Source organism: Mycteria americana, chromosome 3 (genome assembly GCF_035582795.1).
Source record: "Mycteria americana isolate JAX WOST 10 ecotype Jacksonville Zoo and Gardens chromosome 3, USCA_MyAme_1.0, whole genome shotgun sequence".
Classification (NCBI taxonomy): Eukaryota; Metazoa; Chordata; class Aves; order Ciconiiformes; family Ciconiidae; genus Mycteria; species Mycteria americana.
The window spans coordinates 106,922,386-106,929,722 of record NC_134367.1 but is presented as its reverse complement, the minus strand read 5'-3'; the positions used below and the strand labels follow the sequence as shown (position 1 = coordinate 106,929,722).

The 7,337-nt window shown below is 40.3% G+C and overlaps 1 long non-coding RNA gene across 1 annotated transcript; it reads right to left on the bottom strand.

The window, feature by feature from the left end:
* Window positions 1–2,863: 2,863 nt before the first annotated feature.
* Window positions 2,864–5,884, bottom strand: LOC142407805 (uncharacterized). Its single transcript, XR_012775060.1, has 3 exons — window positions 5,805–5,884; window positions 4,837–5,010; window positions 2,864–3,142 (listed from the first exon to the last, which is right to left on the bottom strand). It is a non-coding gene; the product is annotated as an uncharacterized LOC142407805 (long non-coding RNA).
* Window positions 5,885–7,337: the final 1,453 nt, after the last annotated feature.

Here is a 7,337-nt window from a genome sequence, read left to right as displayed (position 1 = left end):
ATGTGTTCCACCAGCTTTGATCATTTTATATTGGCAAGCTCTTTGTTTTCATCCTTTTAAGCAAGTAAGATCACTGTGTAAAGAGGTGGACATGAACCAGAGCTGTTGATCCGAACATATAGCTTTTTTGAGAACTTTGGATCCAGAAATTAATATCTAAGAAAAAATAAATACACCGAGAGGCAAGGACACCCTTTGATTTGAGCCTGTTTCAAACTCTGCAGAGATTGACAAGTGAAGGTGAACATGGGTCACCTGGTTCCTCTTTGAATGTTTTTATGAAATGAATTTAATGGATTTGGCTTACTTCTGCTAGCTAGGCGGACCTGCAAACTACCCAGGAGACAACGTGGGAAAATTGGGCTGGCAGGGTCCTTGCCATCTCCAGAGATGTCTTAATCCAGTACCTTTTACAAACACAAGAATCATGTCATTAAAAATTTTTAAAAGTCAATCAAATTCTTTCCCACATCCATGTGTTTTTAGTTGTGTGTGGTAGGAAAAGGATCCAAAGAGTTTTCTCTCATGTGTTTGCTTTTGTGGCAGTGAACTGAACTGCTCCCCAGAGCCTTCGCTTTAGGGTTTCATGGTACTGAAAATTTAGTGGGCTTTAATTTGGCCTTGCCTTCTCTTGTCTTGTAAAATGTACAACAGTTACTGTTCAAAGACATATTTAAAGTTCTCCTTGTTTAATGTAGGAGATGGTGAAAAAACATAAATTTCTGGTGGAAGTAGTTTTAAACTCCAAATCTTCTTCAGTCAGCTCCTTGTTCATCTACTAGTTTGCCTTCAGAAATGAAGCTACTTCAGAAGATGTTGTTTGATTTGTGAATTGGTTGTTGTTCACATACATACTTTTTAAAAAAACCCCTACTGTTCTCACCTGGCTATCAAGGACAAAAAACATTTGCCTATAAGTTCATCTTCCTTCTCTTATGCAAAAAGAAGAATACCTAAGTGATATTTACCTTAGCAACTGTGAATTGCATATTTTAGGTGTTTTACTATATTACACTATATGTTATCTTTTATACTGTGCTTTTTTGTAAAGATCTTAAAATGCCTTACAAAATCGCTTTGCATCATGCAACCTATTTTGTAGACTGAGAAAGTGAGACGAAAGGGACTTCGTTTCTAGCAGAGTCAAGACTTCTGGACTACACGTTTAGAGGCCTCCAACTGGACAAAACCGGCTCCTTGTTTATGTACCTTCTATAGCTCGGTGCAAGCCCACAATCATATTGTTACAGATTTATGGCCACCAGTGACTCCTACTTTTAGGATGCTCTGAGTGCTCAGCATCTCACAGGGACAGCAAAAAACTTTATTCCTTCTGTTTCTCTATCACAAGTGACAGCTTCTAGTTCTCTCTGATGATGGCCATACAGAATTTTGGACTTTCAGACTCTTGGCTGTCTTGATTATGTCCAGCAGATAACAGGAGGGTATATGTCCTTCACTGATACAGACGGAGTCTCTTCATGGATAAGACATGTGTCAGCTACTTATGTTCCCCTACTGTGCCTGACTTCAGAGCACTCTCCAAAAACATGTGTGCAATCATACCGTATGATTCACAGTCTAATGGCATACATGCCTTGATTACTTCACTTAAAAAAAAAAAACAATCTGTGATTTCTCATTGGTCATATCAGAAAGATTTTCTTCAGCTGGATGACTTTGGGTTCCATCCTTTGATTTCAGCTTCAAGTTTCAAGTCCAAATGAACCCCAAATAACAAAAACCTCTGAGTCCCACCTGGTTTCAATACAAAATCATGTTTTGTGTTCGTTTCAAAATAGGCCCAGGTTGGTTCAAAAGATTCATGAACCTTGGCAAACTTTTCAATGAGCGTGATTTAAGTTTCTGTGTTTGTACTGTGTGGTTTTATTGTGAATGTTTCTCATGGTCTTAGTTAGGAATATAATATGGATTCACTACAACATCAGCTACATGATATCTTGCCTGCACTTGATGGTTGATGCTCATGTTTTGATACATATCTACAAATATTCTTATATGCACAGCTGAGAACTTGGTTAACCTAAAAGATTGCCTTTCCTTAGATCAATTAAGAATTTTGTTTCACTTGTAAAATAAACATATTCATAATTACAGATGGAGAAAAAGAAGTCTAAGGGAAAGGAGCTTAGGAAGTTGGCAGATCCTCAGAGGAACTACATTAAAGAAACAACCATAAACTCTCTAAATATGGAAGGAAGGCTAGTAATTTCAGTTAGAGACAAATTTGGTTAAATTATGAGCTTTTCAGAGCTTCTGAAACAAGGAGGAAGGGCACAGAAACATCCCTTTCACCCCTTTTTCCTTGCCTCCTTAATTTCTAGGGATGAGATGGCATGGTAGAGGAGTACACAAAGGTAAATCGTATTTTTCTGGTTTTAATATTGGCAAGACAGACTTTACCTAGCTTCTTAGTGCATGATCTTGAATGTCAGGCAGGAGTTTGACACATTTTTATTCCTCCCACAGAATGTGTTTCTATTGTATATTACTATATCACTGGAGGAACCTATGTCCTGAAATTTAGACTCTGATCTGACTTTCCTCCAGATTTTGGGAAGCTTTAGATTTTGCTTCATAATTAAGATTATTAGGAGAGATGTACTGCTAATGATTTGCATTGCTGTATTCCAGTTTGGCTCCCAAACTGAAGCAGAACTCAACATAAAGAAGCGCAGGATTGCTTTTAGATTTCGATACTTCTGTTCTTTGATATTGCATTTCCTTCCAGTCAAAGTTCTGCCATTTAGGTACTACTTCAGCGAGAAAATATGATAAATAAAATCACAGTGAAATAAATCTATCTTCATCTCATTTCTCTCTGCCATTCACAGATGCCAACTTAATACAATAGCTCTTTGAGATGACGGACCCATGTGGGGCAGCAGCTCCAGTGACCCGAACGCTACGGTGTACAATTCAGCAGAGACTCCATAGCAACCGCAGAAAAAACTTGGTAAAAGCTATCGCTCGGCATTAAGGTATACTTTCAAAAGTACCCCTTTATTTATATAAGCACATGCGCACATTCCTTGAGATAGCTCGAAAGCAGGAGATTTTGAGCTTTCAGTGAACAGCATGCCGGCCATTACTCAGCGTGGCCATGCGTTTGCAGCATTGCCTGTAACACACGGACAAGCAGAAGGACAGGGTGTTACAGCCTCATCTAATAGTGCAGCTACAATCACCTCCTGGCTCAGCTGGAAGCAGTGTTCCTCTCTGCCTGGGGCAGGTTGCAGCTTATAGTTTCAGTTAGAGCTAGTTGAAGAGGACCTATTTTATACTTTTGCATCTGAAAATAGGGCTCCGTCAGCAATGAATGACGTTCGTCAGAAGGAAATCTGCAGATGGAGGTCCTCAAAAGAGGAACCTGTATCTTAAGCAATTTGCAAACAAAAGCTTTGAGCTCTGTTTTGGAAATTTCATAGGAGTTTCTGGGTCTTATACTATATGGCTGTTAATACAAAAAGGCATTTCAACCCTAAGCGCATGTTGCATGATATCAGCAGTTCAGCTCCTTTTCTTAAAGACGAACTCAGGGCCACCTTGCAGTTTGGAAATGGAAAAGTTTGGATGCGCGATTTGCTGGATGATCTTTGAAAATCCCAAACGTATAATTTTAAAAAACTTTTTCCAGTGGAAGCCATGGTCGCTCCAAAGAGTGTCACACCCTTTGGCAGAGGGGCTCGGAGACTCGGCAATGAGCAGACCACCCTATTTCCTGGAAACCCATTTACTGGTGCAAGTCACCAGAGACATAAAATCTTTCTCGAGTGTCCAGAAAAATGTAGACCTAACCCTATTTTTTTGTCATCCCTAAGTTGGTTTTTATGGGAATTTACTTGGCTGAACCAGCTAAACTGCAGCACTTTTTTCTTCCAAGAAAAAAAAACAGGGGAAAAAAACATGGTAGGTTTACATAAAAGTGGATTAGAAGTGCAAATCCGTATTTTCACCAGTGTAAATAAAAGCAAAATGTAGCCTGATACTTTATTACTTTTCCATTTTATTTCAAGCTGCTTAATATTTTCTGTTCAAAGGTAGTTTCAACCTGGTAAAGATTCATTAAAACATTTTAGTGGCCGTTTAAGAGTACTTTATGAATTAAATTATTATTTATTATTAATCACGTGTTGGTGAACTGGGAATTTAAGAGGTCAAATAAAGTTGGCATTTTATAGCTGTTTCTCACTACAAAAATCATCTTCTAAGCAGACTCAGTTTGTAATGAAAATTAATTTTCAGGGTGAGCCGTTATCAGTTTGGGAACATTTGACTCCTACATTTTTCAAAGCTGAGGAGGGAACCTGGAGGGAACACTGACGAGCAGCCGAAATTCTTTATTGCCTTCCTATGTGATGTACATTTGCTCTCCCTAGGATAACTGGTGTCATGCTTGTCAGCAGTACATAAAACAGACAAACCTTTTTCTTCCCTCCCTCTGCGTGACCGCAGCCCCACCAGTTCCTACCATCTCAGGATCCAACCCAGTGCTAGCAGCCTTTGTCACAGCTGCGTTTTGCATTTCTGTGGCCCGTGTCCTCTGGGGATCTCAAAGCATTTTATGTACGCTCATGATTAATTGCACTTTATAGTATTCCCAGGAAGTAAAAGGAAAAAAAATAAGCCTTTTTTACTGATTTAGAGAAGTATGTGTCAGAGGAACCTGTTGGTTGTGCTCATTAAAAGAGTCAGAGCAAACTCAGAGATCCAGAGCACGCGATGTGCAGCTCCTGCTCTCCAGCCTCCCGTGTGAGCTTTTAGTCTTCACAAATGCCTACACGGCCTCCTTGCCTGTCCTCTGCCCTGAATTACCTTCTTTATTGGCTATAAGGTACCGGGGTGGATTTCCTCCTATAGTTGTGGGTTTACATCTTTCAGCACCGGTTGTTTTTCTTCATGTCTTGGCTCTTTCTCCTTATCTCCTTCTTGGAGCAGTTTCTGAGCTAACACTTTAATAAATTCACATTTTAGTACACCAGAGTCCTTCTAAAAGAAAAGATGTATGTAGAGATAAAATACCGAAGGTGACCATCTCAAAGGCAACAGAGAAACATAAGGAAAGAGATGACATCTCTTTTAGAGACATTTCCTGAAAGGCTTTAAAAGTTTCTGGAACCTTTACTTCTTACCAAATTCATTCCGTCTGCGTGTTTGCAAACATTTCTTTTTTAGAGTAACGTCTAAAGTCACAGGTGCTTCAGGTTGTTAGCGAGGACATTTTTACGAGTGCAGATGGAAGCCCGGATCTAACCACGTATTTCGGATTGGCCAAGCTCTCACATCTCCAGGCGCAGAGGAGAAAGAAAGATAGCTCTGTGCTGGAGCGAGCCGCAGGCTGCGTGGTGTGGAGGGGGCATCTGTGCGTTCGGCTTCCAGTCAACACGGTGAACCATCTTCAGTGACACCCGTGAGATGCATTCAGTTACTGGGCCGGTATGCCATTCCATAAAGCGGATTTAGCGGTGAAGGTGAGGGCCCTAAGGCGAAGGTACGGCCTCGTTGTTGGAGCGGTGTTGTGCAGCGGTGCTCCTACATGCCAGACCGCATCAGACTCATGCGGGGTGTTTGCTAGCACAGCGCGTTAAGCCGCAGGTGTTCTGCACTGTACAAAGCCTTCAAAGATCAGTCTCAAATGTTTCTGTTACTATAAAGGGGATTAAAAGGATTTTAAAACATAGCGGGTCAGCCCGTCTGCTGGTGAAATTGCCAACATTTAGCAAAAAGCAGGGGAGGCTAGAGCAGCAGGGTGGAGTGGGGGCTTGGGGGAAGCCATACGGTACCTTTCAGGGGGGTTTTATGATCCAAATGTGGATCTGTAGCACTTTCAACTGGAACTCATTAAGAATTCATGGAGCAGAAAATGCGAGAGGTTCTGGAAATGAGGACTTTGAAAGGCCAAATGTGAGCTGTAAATAAAATAGAGTGGATATTCAATTTTGGCTATTAAATATCTCAGAATATTTTCTCAGATCAGCAGACCAGGCTTTCAACTAAAAAAACCTACCCCTAAAGCAAAAGGACAAATAGAAGGAGTTTTACAGACTCTTAAGGCAGAGAGCAGATAAAGACCATAATCAGATATTACACATCTCAAAAAGAGGAGAGCTATCGATTAGAGATACTGAACAGCACCATTCATTCTGGCTCTGATTGAGCAATGTTCCAAAGCATGTGTTTATCTTTAAGCGTATTTTGAAATCCCATTGACTTCAATCATCATTGACCCCTGTTACTGAAATTGGACCCTTGGGAAGACACAGCTTTCCTAAATATTATGTGTATAAACAAGAGAATCAGGAACACCCACACTTGAGACAGCCAGCAGCTTAAGCAGAGTGTACCAGCATCACTAAGAAATCGTCTCCTAAATTCATCCATTACATATAGGTGGTGCTGGAGTTGGCAGTTCTTCATCACTGTATTTTCTAGAGGCCAAGACCTTTGCAAGAGAACATTTTATCTGCTGCTGTATTCATTTAAGGCCTTCTTTAGGGAAAAGTTTCCTCTGCTTCATTCCTCATTGCTGTCTTAGGATGTAGGCACCAAGTCATCTCAGGAGTTTGGGGTAAGTGTGTCTGTGTAAGTAAAACATTGTTTTGGACTAGCCTTATAGTGAAGCCCCTCCAGGAACAAAGATGTAGCTCATGGGCTCAGCAGCTGAACGCCAGCTGAAGTAAGCTATGGTAAGTTTCTTTTGAAAACCCGGACTTTTCTACCGGAGGTGATTTGTGCATAGTGGACTTTTCTTCTTTCTTCTGTGTTGAATTTGATGACTGTTGGTGTTACTTGCGTTTTTAAGTTACTCAGAACTCTTCAAGGATAACTGTCCAATCCATTATTTCAACAGTGTAACAATAACAAATAAATAATTGATAGCAAGGTATTGATCAAAAGTGGAGGTCAAATTATGAGGAACAATTGCACCAGATCTAGAGGAAGCAAGACCTTCTGTGCACTAGGTCAGTCGGTGCACAACACAATTTAGTCTGAAGAAATGCAGAGTATTAAATCTGGGAATCATAAATCAAAACAAGGAATAAAGTCTCTCCTGCTTATGAGAACACCTGTTAAAAGTAAACTCAAGTTAAACAAATAACTCTCAGAGGAACTGATTATTGCCTGTAATTTTCGATGGTGGTTTTTCCACTTTAAAAGAACACTTACCAGCTTGCAAGAACATTTTAAAAATTTCACTTACAATTTTAATACAAATGTTATCCTCTCTGGTCAGTCTCTTCAGTTCCTCAAGAGGTGAGGGTTATTAAACATATGAGAAAACCTGCCCAACCCTGAGGACTGGCCAGATACAATGG